The following is a 16,210-nucleotide window of genomic DNA, read 5'->3' on the forward strand; positions in this document are numbered from 1 at the left end:
GTGCCAGACGGCTCCGGTCTTGCTTTGGAACAAGCAAGTGTAGTGACCCAGGAAAGCTGAGGTCCAGCGTGGCCCAGCTGTCTGCTCTGGCTGTCTGTGGCTGCACAAGTCCTTGACCTTCAGCCAGGCAATAAAGGGGCTGGACTGGATCAGGGCCAGGTGAGCTGGGGGAAGGGAGGCCCCTTTGGCTGACACAGCAGCCCAGCAGTGTAGAGGGCGTCGAGTGGGTGGGGCCGGGATGCCAACACCCTGCGGAGGGTGATGGCTGTGCAGAGCGGAAGTCACTCCTCCAGCAGGGACGTCCATGGGCCTGGAGCGGCTCCTGCCACTGCCCCTCCTGCATGCCCCTGGGTGGGACACTTCAGCCACCTCCAGAGGATCTCTCAGCTGGCAGCACCTGCATTTCTGGGCCTGAGGCCCCGCTCTGGCAGCTGCGTCCTGCTCTGCAGCCTGTGTGGCTTTGCCTGCCCTGGTGGCAGCCAGAACGCTGGGGAATTAACAGCCCCCGGGGGCCGCGCTCGGCTGGTGGATCGACACCTGGTCGCCGAAGGCCCTGCTGGGACTCAGCCTCAGTTGTCCACAGCTGATCCTCTCACCCATAAACTTCCTGCTGTTCCCTGTCTCATTTTCCCAGCAACCCCACGGGCACCTTCCCTGGCATCTTTGATTCAGGCCTGGATTTTCAAGGAGCCAAACTGAGACGGTGACCTTAAGATTTTCTAGCCATGCAGAGGGGCTGGGGAGATGAGCACCCATCCCCACCCAGCCCGGCCTGGAGTTTGCCGAGAGCTTGAACTTAACCAAAGCTCTGGATGGGTGGCGGCTGGGCCAAAGGTGCAGAGGGTAGGGACTTCTGGGCTCCCAGGCTTCCAAGTGCCTCAAGCAGACAGAGTACGTATCTTATGATGGAAGAAAAATCGGCCTCTCTCTGGGGGCAGTGGAGCGGGTTCTGACGGTGGCTACCGAACACATCCACACGCCCGTGGGTTTCTGCCTTTCCACAGCTCAGTCCTGCACCTGCGTCTCCCGTGCCTCGAATCATTGCTCCCCAGCCCAGTGTCCGCTCGCAGCCGTTGCATCGATGTCGGCGGCTGCACGTGGGGTCCTTTGCTGGCACCTCCCACTGGCTGCACCACCTCGGCACAGGCTGCCCACAGGAACCTGTCCAGCCCTGCAGATGCAGGCTCAACCCCCAAAGAACGAGGAAGGCAACAACCCAACAGCATGGGGACAGCTACTCGTCCCCTCCCCCCACCTTGGGAGGACACCTCCAAAGCTCTCACAGCCCCTGGAGTGACAGAGCCTGAGTGGCCGCAGCAGTGGCCCGCGTGGTGCAGCCCACATGCGAAGGCTTGTTTCCATCCTGTCCCCTCCCAAAATACACCACCCACTTCCACGACCCTGCCTCAGACATTGCTTTGGGGGGCACGCAGGGCACCGCAGTTTAGATCACTGGGTGGTCCCAGACAGCCCGCCTGCCCTCTCTAGGACTCAGTCTCCCACTTTGTGCAATGGGGACCACATGATTCCTGGGGTCCCTCCTGCACACCGCCAGGCCCTGTTCATGCCTCTCCATGTCAGCGAGTGGGTCCTGACTGCAGACTCCCCCAGGGCAGGGCCCACGTTTGCCTGGGTCACGTGCAGGTGCGCCAGTCCCATGTCATAGGTACAGTCGTGGGGGGAGGGAGAACAGCCAGGAGAAAAGCACTAATAACCAAGTGCAGCAAGCCAGAAAGAAAGAGCGAGCCCTCAGGTTCCAAGCTAAGTCAGGTGCAGGGAGGCAGCATGGAGGTTGCTAGGCACGCATGTGCTGAGCCCATTACATGAGAATGAGTGAGAGTGGGGGGGGAGGGGCAGGGGAGCTAGCCATCACTCACCCATAGGGGAGGTTTCCAGGGAGAAACCCGGGAGAAAAGATCCAGCAAGACAGAAGAGGGGCAGCTGGGGAGAGGGGAGAACATGGCAGGCGGAGGGCACAGCTTGTGCAAAGGCCAAGAGGCACAGGAGGCTGTGGCAGGTGGAGGAGCTGCAAGTCGTCCTGGGTAGCTCCGTCAGCCAATTGCAGCAGCCCCTCTGCAGTCTGGGACCACTTCCCAAGCACACTGCCACCAAGGGCCAGCGTCAGTCACAGACCCTGCGTACAGGGCAGGATGGTGCGGGGGTGGGAAGGGGGCTCGCCCGCTCTGTTCCACTCCCCTTCATGGAACAGGAACTGCCCAAGGCACTCTTGGCCCGAGTTCTGCAAACCTGGGTTCAAATCCTGGTTCCCAGTTGGCAGTCGTGGGGCCCAGCCTTCTGTGCTCCCATGGTTGTGTCTGGAAGTCTGGGGTGGCCGTGCATACCTAGACGCCTTTAGGGGTGCCACCCCCACAGTGTCCCTGCATCCGAGTAGGTGCTCCTCCATCACACTGTGCGCTGCTGTGGGCGGAAACCACACAGGGGCGTGCAGAGGCCCGGGGGCGGCGCTCTTCTCAGACCGCAGCTTGCTGAGGATGGGGCGGGTCTCCTCCCTCGGACCTGGGGCTCCCTGAGGAGCTCCTGTGGTCTGTTCTCCTGGTCTCTGCCTAGAACCTGCCAGGGCTGACTCAGAACCTGCTCCTCCCACCCGTGCGCAGGATGTGAGCAGGCTGCATTTCGCTCACTGCGAGCTCACCCTTTGGTGATGACAAGGAACATCGTGCTGTAGGCAAAGTAACCCTAACTACCAGGAGGGAAGCACTGCTTCTTTCCAGGGGACAAACAGAGATGTTCGGTGCCATTTCCGAGTGCAGCAGAGGCGTGCAAAGCCAGCAAGGCTTCTCGGGGGGCCAGGGCGGGTGGCCTGAGGATTCGCCTGGTCCCCCTGCTCCCTTTGCAGCTGACAGAGCAGCCCAGAGGAGGGCAATGACCTTTATAGGGTGGAAATGCAATTCCTCTGCAGGTCAGGTTCATGAACAGTTAGAGATCCACAGCCACAGCCCTTTTCCCTGGGAGAACACAGAGGTGGGGCAGGAGAGGCCGCCCCGGCTGGGTGCAGGAACAGGGAGTGTTCACAGAGCCACAGGCTCTGTAGCAGATCAGCGCCGCACGGTAGCCCCTGAGTCCAAGCCAAAGACCCCGCCTTCCCATCACCCCGGAAACCAGACACATGTGGGACTGGGAGTTGTGCCCTGAGGACACCACCCCACTCTGCATTCACCTGCCTCTTCCCTCCTCACCCCTGCCTCCCCATCTTTCTGCCCCTTTTGCTTTCTACCGATTTTTTTTTATTTTATTTTTTTTCTGAGATTGCAGAGACATAAGGAGAGAGACATAGAGCTGCTACCCACTGATTCATTCCCAGAATGACCACAGTGGCCGGTGCTAGGGCTGAATCTGGTAGCTGGGAACTTAACTGGGGGCCAGTGACCCAGCTGCTTGGTCACCGTCTGCTGCTTCCTGGGCGTGCCCTAGCAGGAAGCTGGGCTTGGAAGCTCCATGTTCCACTTTCATTTCCCAATACTTAGCCAACAGCATGGCCCAGGGACACGAATCTCAAGCAAACAAGGATACACATGTCCATGGCCACCATCTCTGCGTTCCTTGGGTGGGGATGCCACCCCAGCCCAGGAGGGCCCAGTCCCCGGAGCAAGCACCTGTTGGCAGAGTGCTTGTGGTGGCTCCTTGTCCTCAAGTCTGCTAGTCACGGGGGAAGAGGGAGAAGGTAGGGATGTGTCTCTACTCACAGGTGTCTGTCGGGGCCACTGAGGCAGGCGAGGGCTGTCTCATCCTTGAACTTGCATCACTCATGTTCAGGCCTGCCAGAGGGTGTCAGGATGTGGAAAGTGCCTAGAATGAAGCTGCGGGGGTTGGTCTGTGAGCTGGGGGGTTGGGGAGGAAGGCGGTGCATCACCTGGGCCGTGCCAGATACTGTAGGTGTCTAGCCGCCACCTCTGTGGGTCTGCTCTTGATATTTCTGAGCTGGAAGTACGGATCCCAGTGCTCATCTCTCATCTGGGATGGGTGGTCAATCAGTGCCCTAACCATGTTTCCCCGGGTGCCTGCCAGCCGCTTTCAAATGTCTGCTGCACCTGCTTTGTCGGGGGGGAGGGGGAGAGTCTTTCCTTGGCCTCTAACGCCTCCGCTGCCTGTTCATAGCAGGCTGGAAGGGCTGGGCCAAGAGCAGTCCTCAACCCGCGGAGGGAGTGGGTGTATAAACAGCGCAGCTCCTTCACCCCCAGGGGCACGTACATCCAGGGTGTATGTTCTGGGCTGGCTCCTCTCCCCGCCCTGAACCTGCTCCTTAGCGCACACTGGATTGGTTCCTTCTCTTTCCTGTCCCACTTCCACACTGCCCGTCCTGTGTCCTGGGATCACCTCCTAAGCGAGCTGCTTGCACACGGCGGTCTAACCCAGGCTTGTGAAAGACTGGACATGAGGTCTCAGTGTTAGCCATGGCAATGCCAGTCCCATTCCAGCCACTTGCATCTCAGACGGTGACTTGAGATTTCTCTGCCTGTTTTCTCTGTGTGGCAACAGGCCCCGCCTCACAGCTACTCTGCAGATTAGTTCAGTGTCACTCAACAGGTGGCACCCCCTGGGCTCAGGTGCTTCCTGCCTCCACACCCCGGGCAGAGCGGGGCCATATTCCCTGAGCTCAGGCATGACTCCACGTGCTGCTGCTGTCTGTACTTCTGGTTTCCAGTTCCCAGCCTGGCCTGGCTGCTGCCCCTCTGTGCACCACTTCCTTCCTTACGTCAGTGCCTCTTGCTATGCAGAGGTCCCGGGACCCTGCCTCCTAAAGGCACACGTCTGGCAGGGAGGCCAGACTGGGGGTGACACTTCATATCACAGATGGCCTCTCCTGGCTTCTAGTCTCTCCCCTGAGTGCAGGTGCCAACAAGAGGCCCAAGGCCGCCTCTGTTTCGACCACAATTTCTAATAGGCCTCTGTTCTGTGCAAAGAGTAAAGTGCTACATGAATGCAAGTTGTTAATAAAAGCAATCAGTCTTGCTGAGGTCAGGGCTGGGACCTGGCTCTCCTTAATGGTGGCAGTGCAACAGAAATCAAAATTCAAAGAACCAGACCAAGAGTCTTGTCCCAGCCTGCCGCTAACCTGCTCAGTGACCCTGGATAAGGTACGCCGTCCCCCTGGGCCTTGGCTGTTCCCTGAGCAAATGCAGAGACAGATAGAGAGGGGTCTTCCATCTGCTGGTTCACTTCCCAAATGCCTGCAAGAGTTTGGGAAGAGCTAGAGTTTGGCCAGGTCAAAGCTGGGAGCCGAGAACTCAATCCAGGTCTCACGTGTGGGTGGTACAAATACTTGAGCCATGGCCCACTGCCTCCCATGAGGCAGATTAGCAGGGAGCTGGTGGCTGGAGCCCAGCTGGGATCTAAAAGAGGGCACTCACGTATGGGTGTGCGGCCAAGGGGCAGCTTCAGCACTGAGCCAAATGCCCACCTCTCATGCTCTGCCTGAAACACACTCTAGGGGTCACTAAGAGTGAACGTGTGTGTTTGTGTGAGAGTGCACATGTATGAGTGTGGCTGTGTCTTTGTGTGTGCGCATGAGCATGTGTGTATGGGTGCATTTGTGCTTGTGTGTGCACATGGTGGTGTGTTCATGTGTGTGAGTACACATGAGCACGTGTGTTTCTGAGGGTTGGCTGGTGTGTGTGCCTGCTTGTGTGTGTAGAGACTTGTGTGGCTGCACACGTGTGGTCTCTGATCACCATCCAGATTCCTCTGAGATGCCCTGGATGGCAGGCACCCCTGTTGGCTCCTCTGCCTCTGACTCTCTCCCTTCCTCCTTCCTGCCATTCCTTCCTCTGGTCTCCAGGCACTGCCAGAATGGGTGTTCTTTTGTAAAGAAAACAAAGCCTTCACTTTCCAAACTCTGAGTGCTTTTACCTGCTGGAAAATCCATAACAATTAACCAGATCTGCCTGGGGGAAAAGGGTGCAGAGATGGCTCCAGCAAGGCAGAATGTGCTCAGTGCTGGTTAAAAATGCAGCAGGAGCTCTGGCATATGATATGAGGCGAAGTCTTTTACTAAAGAGATTTAATGACCCACAATTCAATTTGAGCTGGAAGAATCCCCCGGATGACTCCTTATAAAGTCTTCCCGAGCCTCGAGTCGATATCTGTGGGTTGGTGAGGAGCGGCCATCGATTAGCTGTCCTTGACAATGAGCATGAAAAGGCAAGGAGGTTGCTGGAGGAGTCCTGTGCACAGTTACTCAGTGGCACCTGATAAAACTGGCATCTGTCCACTGTGCTACCCTGGCCAGGACAAAGGATGGTGCATGAGGGCTTGGTGGCTAATCAAGTCCCTGAGAGCCCACCGAACCCAGTCCTTCTTCTTACCAGGGCCCACAACACATGGGACCTCGGAGCCACATTTCCAATCATCTCAAGCCAGAAGGCCCCTGGCATACAAAGTAAGGAGGCCTGATCTTCCAGGACTTTGATGTGGGCAAGGAGGAGCCAAGGCTGCCAGCCCCACCCATGCGGCAGCCCCACTCAGGCCACTCCCGCCATGCTTCCAAAGTGTTGGCACCAGCCAAAAATAACCATGGGACTGCTGGCTGCGATCCCCGTGCTGACCTGTAGCTCAGCATCAAGTCATTATGATAAATTTACCACGGCTGACATGCCTATTCCCATCATACACCTGATCCCACAATGGGCAAGGAAACCAGTGGTATTCAAGTCCCCAAGCCCCACCCTGTGGGGAGCAACTCGGACTAGACTGTTACTCAAATTAAGACTTATTCTATGCATCTGCTCTCCCACAATATGGCACTGGGAGAGGAGGAAACAGCTTCTACCCAGCTGCCTCTCACCAACTTGACAAGCTGCAGGAGCTGCTCCTGATTGGAGTAGAGCAGCGTACTCGGCGTGTGGGTAGCAGAGTTGGGATTGGTGGAAGAGGACTATAAAGGAGGAGAGAGACAACATGCACCAGGAACATCTATCTGAAGGAACACCTGAGCAGCCCCCGAGAGAGCCGGCCGGCGGTGTGCCGCTCCCCCGCGGAAGTGGGGAATGTGGCTAGGGGGAACCGCCCTTCCACGGAGGTGGAAGGGTCGGTAGCCAACCCGGGAAGAACCAGCAGCAAACCCGGGGAGGGCCGAGCAGACAAAAGAACAGCGCAGGGTCCTGTGTCGTTCCTCCGTGAAGAGGGGGAGCGACACCACCCCTTGTGAATATTGAGTCCCACCCCAGATACCACCCCTATGCCTCCAGCTCATATAGAGATGGCCAGAACCTTGCTCCGTGCAGCTGTCTCTTGAGCTTGCTCACATGCCTTCTGGAGAGTGCACTTTCCCATTTCCAGTGCAAATAAATCCTGCCTCTCTGTGGACCTTCCCCTACATCTCACCCTGGAATTCCTTCCTGTGTTGGGACAAGAACCTGGACCCAGCCACCCCGCTGACAACTTGAGAACCCCTCCACCTATGGCGCCAGCATCCCATATGGGCATCTGCTCGTGTCCCAGCTGCTCCTCTTCAGATCCAGCTCTCTGCTATGGCCTGGGAAAGCAGTGGAAGATGGTCCAAGTGCTTGGGTCCCTGCACCCCTGTGGGAGACCCAAAAGAAACTCCTGTCTTTGGATTGGCCCAGCTCTGGCCATTGTGGCCATTTAGGGAATGAACCAGCAGATGGGAGATCTATCGCTCACTGTCTGTCTGTAACTCTACATTTTAAATAAATAAATAAAATTTTTTTAAAAATATTTATTTATTTGAAATTCAGAGTTACATAGAGAGAGGAGAGGGAGAGGGAGAGGGAGAGGGAGAGGGAGAGAGAGAGAGAGAGAGAGAGAGAGAAAGTCTTCCATCTGCTGGTTCACTCCCCAATTGGCTGCAATGGCCAGAGCTGTGCTGATCCAGAGCTGGGAGCCAGGAGCTTCTTCTAGGTCTCCTGCATGGAGTCAGGGGCCCAAGGACTTGGGCCATCTTCTACTGCTTTCCCAGGCCACAGCAGAGAGCTGGATCAGAAGTGGGGCAGCTGGGGCTCAAACTGGTGCCCATATGGGATGCTGGCACTTCAGGCCAGGGCATTAACTCACTGTACCACAGCACCGGCCCCAATAAATGAAATCTTTAAAAAAAAAAAAAAAAGGAAAAAAGCAAAGCTCTGTGCACCGGTTGAGGGTCAGCAGTGCAAGACACTTGCTCAAAACCTTTTCACTCTTGCTTTGTACACAATTCTAATAAACTAGACTTTTTGGATTTCATGTGTCATTTAGGACCAGTAAGCAACCAGTAAGGTATAAGTCAGCAAGATTTGGCTCTGCTAAAGACAGCAACCCTGTTGGCAGGAAAAGATAAGGACTGAACAGGGAGCTAAGACAAAGGCACTCAAACTGGGGTGGGGAGCATATTTGGGGGCTGGGGCAACCAGCTGTATACGTTTGAGCCCCCACTTGAGTCTGCTTGGGCTGACATCAACTGCCACAGGCTGGGTGGCTTAAACAAGATACATCTGTTTTCCCACTGCTGCGAAGGCTGAAAGTTCATGATCAAGGTGCCAGCAACAGGGCCAGTGCTGTGGCAGAGCAGATAGAACTGCTGCCTACCATACCGGCATCCCATCTGGGCAGCGGTTCCTGTCCTGGCTGCTCCACTTCTGATCCAGCTCCCTGCTAATGGCCTGGGAAAAGCACTGGAAGATGGCCCAAGTGCTTGGACCCCTGCCACCCACATGGGAGACCTGGCTTCTGGCTTTAGCCAGGCACAACTCTGGCTATTGAGGCCATCTGGGGCATGACCCAGCTCTGGCTTTCAACTAAATACAGAAATATTAAAAGAACAAAGTGCCGGCAAGGTTGGTTTCTGTAGAGGGTGCTCTTTGCGGGTAGAATCTCTGGCTGCCTCTGCACATGGCCTTTCCTGGGTGCAGGGATGCATGAGCACACGCGTGTGCGGGCACACACACATGCATAGTTCCAGCTTCTCTTCCTGCTCTTCTAAGGACATGAGTGGTCTCAGGCTGGGGCCCTGCTCTTGTGACCACACTGGGCCTTGATGACCTCCCTCAATATCCCCTCTGCGAACATAGCCACACTGGAAGCGAGGGTTTCCCCAGGTGAATTTCAAGGGGATGTACTTCAGTCTCCAACAGCTCCCACGGTCTCCAGCCATGGTCTCAACGCTCAGGACGGGTTATGGAGAGCAGCTTTTATACCATGTGTAGTTACATGTTTAAGATGGTAGGGAAATAAGGCGTGCATGTTATTATAAAGATCTCCCTTTGGAACTAGAGACTATTTGCCAAGATGTTGGCTTTTAAGGGAGAGAGCCCCGGTGAAATAGAAAGTCAGTCTTGTGTTTGGCTGTCTCCATCGGGGTCCTGACAGAGCTGTTAAGAGACGTGAGCCTCAGACTGGGCCCACTGGAAGACAGTTTATTAAAGGGGCTGGCATTGGTCGGCGCCACGGCTCACTAGGCTAATCCTCCACCTAGCGGCGCCGGCACACCGGGTTCTAGTCCCGGTCGGGGCGCCGGATTCTGTCCCGGTTGCCCCTCTTCCAGGCCAGCTCTCTGCTGTGGCCAGGGAGTGAGGTGGAGGATGGCCCAAGTCCTTGGGCCCTGCACCCCATGGGAGACCAGGAGGAGCACCTGGCTCCTGGCTTCGGATCAGCGTGGAGCACCGGCCAAAGCGGCCATTGGAGGGTGAACTAACGACAAAGGAAGACCTTTCTCTCTGTCTCTCTCTCACTGTCCACTCTGCCTGTCTAAAATAAAATAAAATATTAAAAAAAAATAAAGGGGCTGGCAGGCTGGGGAGCCCCAAGGCAGAGTAGGCTAGCCCAGGCTGGGAGGGCCCAGGCCACTAAGACTCCCGGAGAGTCGCCCAACAGGGACTGGAGTCTTAGCTCTAGGGAGGGGGCAGCCCACGGCGAGTCCTCACAAAGGAAGCTGGAAAAGAAATTAAGCTCCGCTCTCTCTCCTTCTGGGGCTCCCCATGTGCTAATTTCGACCGTAAGTGAGACATCAAGGGAGCCCTGGGTTGAGTGCATGGCTTCAACCCCTAGGGAGAGAGGGCAGGGTGGAGGAGGGCGGCACAGGGGCCTGGACAACTGAATGTTGACTTAGCTTTCCTAGGTGCACCCGGCTCTGGTCATCTTGCCCATCCCACCGCGTGCTGGGGCAGGTGCTGGAGGTGGCTGGCTCCTCTGCAACTCTCCTCCTCCTCCAAGCTCTGGCCCTGTTCTGTTCTCTTCTGCTTCCACAGCAGGGGAGAACTCACCTACAGTGCTACCCGAGCTCCAGCCTGCTGTGTCCCAGGATCAAACACACGCGTACACGCCCATATCTTCTGAAGGAGGAGAAACTCCTTTTGCACCTTGAGCTGATTCAGAACTGAGCCCCATTATTGGCGCAAGCCCTGACCTAGCCCAAGAGATTCCCACGCTGCTACCACCACTGTTGCTGCTGCCGCCGCCACAGGTGCTAAAGGAAACAGAGGCTGCTTTCCCACACCTGCGCAAGCCGATTTGCACCAAACCGCTCTAATTAGCACCTTCCCCTCCGTGATTAGACTTCCAGGGGCTGCATGCCAAATGCCATTAATTATGGATGTGATCTTCAATGATTCACGTGGAATGCTTTCTCCCTTAGTATGCCCCTTTCATTTTCCACTTTTTGTCATGTTCAAGAATAGATCCAATTAAGCCTCAAAAAAATGGATGTTTGCTATGTTAAAGAAAAGGTAAACCGACAACGAACCCCGTTTTCCGCTGGCGGTGGTGTTGATGGTGATCAGGAAGCAGCCCACAGAGGCGGGAGACAGATTTCCTCCTGCGGGGCTGGCTGCTGCCGGGCTCAACTGCAATGCCTTCCTCGTTTCCGATGGGAGCCTCAGTAGTGACTTTCAGGCCAGTTCCCAGAAGCGTTTGCAGATGACGTGCAGCCCTGGGTCACAGAAATGCATTGTTCTTAGGTCTTCCTGGCGTGAGCATCAGAGAGCCACTCACACAAACCTAGACAGGCATGTGGGTCAATCATTCCATGTGACCTTTTTTTTTTTTTTTGACCGGCAGAGTGGACAGTGAGAGAGACAGAGAGAAAGGTCTTCCTTTGCCATTGGTTCACCCTCCAATGGCCGCCGCGGCCGGTGCACTGCGCTGATCCGAAGCCAGGAGCCAGGTGCTTCTCCTGGTCTCCCATGGGGTCAGGGCCCAAGCACTTGGGCCATCCTCCACTGCACTCCCTGGCCACAGCAGAGAGCTGGCCTGGAAGAGGGGCAACCGGGACAGAATCCGGCGCCCCGACCGGGACTAGAACCCGGTGTGCCGGCGCCGCTAGGCGGAGGATTAGCCTAGTGAGCCGTGGTGCCAGCCCATGTGACTTATTTTTTAAACATTTATTTTATTTATTTGAAAGGCAAAGTTAGAGAGAGAGAGAGAGACAGACAGACAGACATGGGGGGGGAGGGAGGAGGAGGGAAAGGGACACATGGGGCCGGTGCCATGGTGTAGTAGGTTAATCCTCTGCCTGCGGCGCCAGCATCCCATATGGGCACCAGTTCTAGTGCTGGCTGTGCCTCTTCCTGTCCAGCTCTCTGCTGTGGCCTGGGAAAGCAGTAGAAGATGGCCCAAGTCCTTGGACCCCTGCACCCATGTGGAGACCAGAAGAAGCTCCTGGCTCCTGGCTTCAGATCGGTGCAGCTCCGGCTGTTGTGGCCATTTGGGAAGTGAACCAATGGAAGGAAGACCTCTCTCTCTGTCTCTACCTCTCACTGTCTGTAATTCTAACTCTCAAATAAAATCTTTAAAAGAGAGAGAGAGAGGGAGAGGGAGAGACACAGAGAAAGGAAGTTTCCATCTGCTTTCATCAAATGGCTTCAATAGCTAGGGCTGGGCCAGACTGAAACCAGGAGCCAGGCGCTTCTTCTGGTCTCCCACATGTGTGGCAGGGGACCGAGTACTCAGGCCATCTTCCACTGTTCTCCCAAGCATATTAGCAGGGAGCTGGATTGGAAGTGGATCAGCTGGGAATTGAATGGTGCCCAAATGTGATGCAGGCGGCGGCTTTGAACCAGGGTCCAAGGTGGCCGCTGTATCTCCTGTGCCCTCTCAGCTCCTGAGTGGTGTCAGGTAAGATGGGCTATCCATACAGCATGCCAGGCTCCTACTGCAGCCTGCACACTGGTGTGGAGGACAGAGAGGAGAGCATGGGCACAGGGCCCCCCTCCAGAGGCCCCGTCTTTGTCCACAGTGCAAGACAGCCAGCACGTTGTAGGGACGGATGCTCAAGCTACCTTGGAAGAAGCAGATGTGGTGCCGGGAGGACTGTAGCATCCCACCAACTGCCAACGTCCAGTTCACCTGCCGTGTCCATGTCTTGAGCCCTGGGCAAGCCTCCAGCTGACCGTAGCCTTGAGCGACATCTTGGCTGCATCCTCATGGGAGACCTGAGCTAAAGCCACTCAGCTAAGCTGAGTCCAAAAGCCCAGTCCAGAACCCACAGGAGAGAATACGTACTGCTGTGTCAAGCCACCAAGTTTTAAGGCAACTTGTTAGGCAGTGATAGATGCCTAACTCTGTGACCCAGCAAGGTCCCAGGGCCCCAGCGAAAACACACCACTTGGTTCCACCTGGATACGGACCAGCAGTCACAGCGGGAATCGGAGAATCCCAACTCTCAAAGCTTCCAGAAATGATAGGCTGCTTTGCTAAAGGTTCTCTGGAGGGGGGAGAAAGAAGTGGGAATTGCATTTCACAGCAGAGAGCAAAACGCCTTAAGAACTTTATGCTCAGGCTAGCATTGTGGCATTGCTGGTAAAGTCACTACCTGTGACGCCAGCATCCCATATGGACACCAATTCCTGTCCCAGCTGCTCCACTTCCTTTCCAGCTCCCTGCTAACGGCCTGGGGAAAGCAGCACAGGATGGTCCAAGTGTTTGGGTCCCTGCACCTACGTGGGAAACTCAGATGAATCTCCTGGCTTCAACATGGCCCAGCCCTGGCTGTTGTAACCATCTGGGGAGTGAACCAGCAGATGGAAGATCTCTCTCTCCTGAATTTCAAATGAATAAATAAATCTTTAACAAATTAAAAAAAACCCTTTATGTTCTTCCTTCTGGAAAATGTCTCTGGCTGTATCTGCTTTATCCAGGACTCAGGCCATGTGGCTCTCCACCACCTGCTTCTGTAATGCATCCATGGGTTCCACCTGTAGCAATATCTTCCCCCCACCTGCTACCCAAGTCCAGTGCAGCAGAGGTGAGTCACCAAGCCTCGCCAACACCCTTGGCGTCCTTGAACACTTTGATAAGTGTCCTTGTCACAGCAGCAAACATGGAAGTGGACAAACGGACCGGGTCAGTGAGAGTCCAGAGGAGGGTGTACCTGCCCACAGGGGACCTCAGGGGCTTTGCAGAGGGATGTGCACATGTCAGGGTGTGACCCCCCCCCTGGCGAGGAGAGGGCAGGCAGAAGGCTGTGTGTGCACAGCTGCCACCACGCAAGGGAGGGCAGCCCGTCCTGGGCATGGTACCCCGAGGCCCCTGAATAGGAAAAGGGGGCTCCAGGGTTCAGAGGTGTTGGCTAACCCGCCAGGCTGGCTTTGAGATTCTCAGAGCAACTTGAGCTTCAATTCTGCGGCTATTAACAGTGAGGCCTCTACTAGCAAGCTCGCCTCTCAGGCCTCGGTCTACTCCCTTGTAAAATAGGGGGTTATGTACAGCTGTGGCTGTCAGACTGGGATTAGCTTAGCAGCACCTGGGGAACTGATTAACTAATTAGGTCTATTTTTTGGGAGGCCCAGGGAGAGAGAGAGAGAGAGAGAGAGAGAGAGAGAGAGAGAGAGAGAGAGAGAAGTCCCATCTGTTGGTTCATTCCCCCAGTGCCAGCCAATGGCCAGGACCGGGGTCGAGGTTGAAGTTGGGAGCAGCAGTTAGAGATGTGGAGGCTTTGCTGTAAATGCAAATTCTCAGGCCCAGGCTAGACCCACTCAGGCCCAGGCTAGACCCACTGAGCCAGAACCCCTAGGAACAGGGCCAACTTTCTTTTAGCCTTCCAAGGGGTTAGTTCTCCATTAAGCAAGAGAACAACTGGCCCGGAGATGGTGCTGTTTACCGATGATAGGAGCAGGCATTTGGTGTAGCAGTTAAGATGCTTGGGATGCCCACAAACCATACTGGAGTGCCTGTTTTGGGTTCCCAGCTCCACTCCCAACCCCAGCTTCCTGCTAATGCACACCCTGGGCGTCAGCAGCTGATGCCTCCAGGCGCTGGGTTCCTGCCACTCATGTGTGAGACCTGCATTGAGATCCTGGCTCCTGCCTTCAGCCTGGCGCAGCTTTGGCTGTTGTGGGCATTTGGGGAGTGCACTAGGCGAGGAGAGCAGGCTCAGTCCGTAGCTCACTCTGCCTTTCAAATACATAACAATTTAAGATACAATCGTATAGGTGATTCTCAGACTGGGGAAAGGTTGAGTGTGGGGAAATTAGGCACAGGAGGCAATTCAAAGATGGTGGCTGAAGGGAAATTAGGCACATGTGGCAATTCAAAGATGGTGCCCAAAGTCATTTACCACCAAAGCTGATTGGCTGCGCAGCATCAAGGAGGTGACGACAACTGATGACGAGTGTACAGACATATGGCTGGTCCTGTAAAAAGTCGCCCTGTAAAATGACCTTTTAAGTAATTGGTTGGTCCTTAAGCCCTGCCCCAGTAATCATGTGGTCTTGTGCTTTAAAAGGCTTTGCCATGTGCCAATAAACGGAGTTCTTGCTTGCTTGACTTGACTCCCCGCTGCGTCTGATTGTCTCCGGGATCGGGAGGCTGGGGAACGGGCGAGCGGCGCACTTACCTTTCTTTGGACCCAGTCCATCCTCGTTTGGGTGGACTAAGACCCTGCGGTTGAGAAACCTTGCAAATATCCAGGAGCCTCCTAGGGACTGGTGCCTAAGTTCCAAAAGGCCGCACCAACCTCAACTTACCTCTGGGCCTCTCCAGGAAAAGGGGTCTGAGAGCCAGCCAGGATCTCCCCTGGAAAGTGAGTAACATTGAGAAAAGACAGGGAGCAGGTAATTCAAGTGCACTGCGCCACTGCCTCCCCAGGTTCACACGGCCTCCCCAGGTGCACACGGCCCCAGTCCTCCGCACCTGGCCTCTAGGTGCTCCCCTGAGAAGAGTGGAGATGTTGAGAAAACTTCCCCGAACCTGGACCTCTGAAAATGAGGCCGGGCCAGCAGGCTGCGCTTCCTCTATTTTTTTTTTTTTTTTAAGTTGACAGGTAGAGTTATAGACAGGAGAGAGTGAAAGAGAAAGAAAGGTCTTCCTTCTGTTGGTTCACCCCCGAAATGGCCGCTACGGCCGGTGCTATGCTGATCTTAAGCCAGGTGCTTCCTCCTGGTCTCCTATGTGGGTGCAGGCGCCCAAGCACTTGGGCCATTCTCCACTGCCTTCCCGGGCCACAGCAGAGAGCTGGACTGGAAGAGGAGCAACCGGGACTAGAACCTGGCACCCATATGGGATGCCAGAGCTACAGGTGGAGGATTAACCAAGTGAGCCATGTTGCCGGCCACCCACGTTTCCTCTATTAATTCACTCCCTCCAGCTGGTGTCTCCTTTTCTCCAAGGCACTCGTGGAGCCTGGCTTTCTGCCCCACCAGCTCCCCACTCCTCCTCCTCACCAGGCAAGAGTCCCCCTCTAGGAATACCAAGGAGATGAGAGCAGACTGTTGGGCCTATAGGTCACCGAGAAAATGCACCGCTCCCTCTGCCACCCTCCAGACACAGGTTTCATTCGGGGCGGACCCAGCCACCCTCTTGAGGCCGTGGTGGGGAAGGGGGTGCCTGGGCTCCCACTCCTGTGCCTGGCAGTGCCGTGGCTCAAGGGGTCCCCCTTTCACTGTCCTTTCTTATGGGGTGCCCAAAGTGTCATAGTCCATGTAGTATTGCTTCCATCCTCCCCGACACACACACACACACATGCACACACCCATGCACACATACATACACGCTTCAATTTTTCTACTCAGTCATTCCATTTTTTTCCCCCTGGGCTCCAGGTGTTGCAGTAAGGAATTGACGATACTTGCAATTGCATGTGACCTGAATAATTAGTACAGGTTATTTATCTATTTCCACTTTATTTGAAATAGGGAGAGAGAGAGAGAGAGAGAGAGAGAGAGAGAGAGAGATCTCCCACTTGCTGGTGCTGGCTCACCTCCAAATGCCTCCAACAGCTGGGGTGGGGCCAGGCCAGAAGAGCCCAGAACTCCACCTGGGGGTC

General features: G+C 55.5%; 1 long non-coding RNA gene across 1 annotated transcript; it reads right to left on the reverse strand.

The window, feature by feature from the left end:
* Nucleotides 1-3,704: 3,704 nt before the first annotated feature.
* On the reverse strand, nucleotides 3,705-15,022 carry LOC149126663 (uncharacterized). The gene is made up of 3 exons (XR_016233446.1): nucleotides 14,913-15,022; nucleotides 10,694-10,879; nucleotides 3,705-3,818 (listed from the first exon to the last, which is right to left on the reverse strand). It is a non-coding gene; the product is annotated as an uncharacterized LOC149126663 (long non-coding RNA).
* Nucleotides 15,023-16,210: the final 1,188 nt, after the last annotated feature.

This window comes from Oryctolagus cuniculus, chromosome 5 (genome assembly GCF_051225735.1).
Source record: "Oryctolagus cuniculus isolate XC-2025 breed Fujian yellow rabbit chromosome 5, ASM5122573v1, whole genome shotgun sequence".
Classification (NCBI taxonomy): Eukaryota; Metazoa; Chordata; class Mammalia; order Lagomorpha; family Leporidae; genus Oryctolagus; species Oryctolagus cuniculus.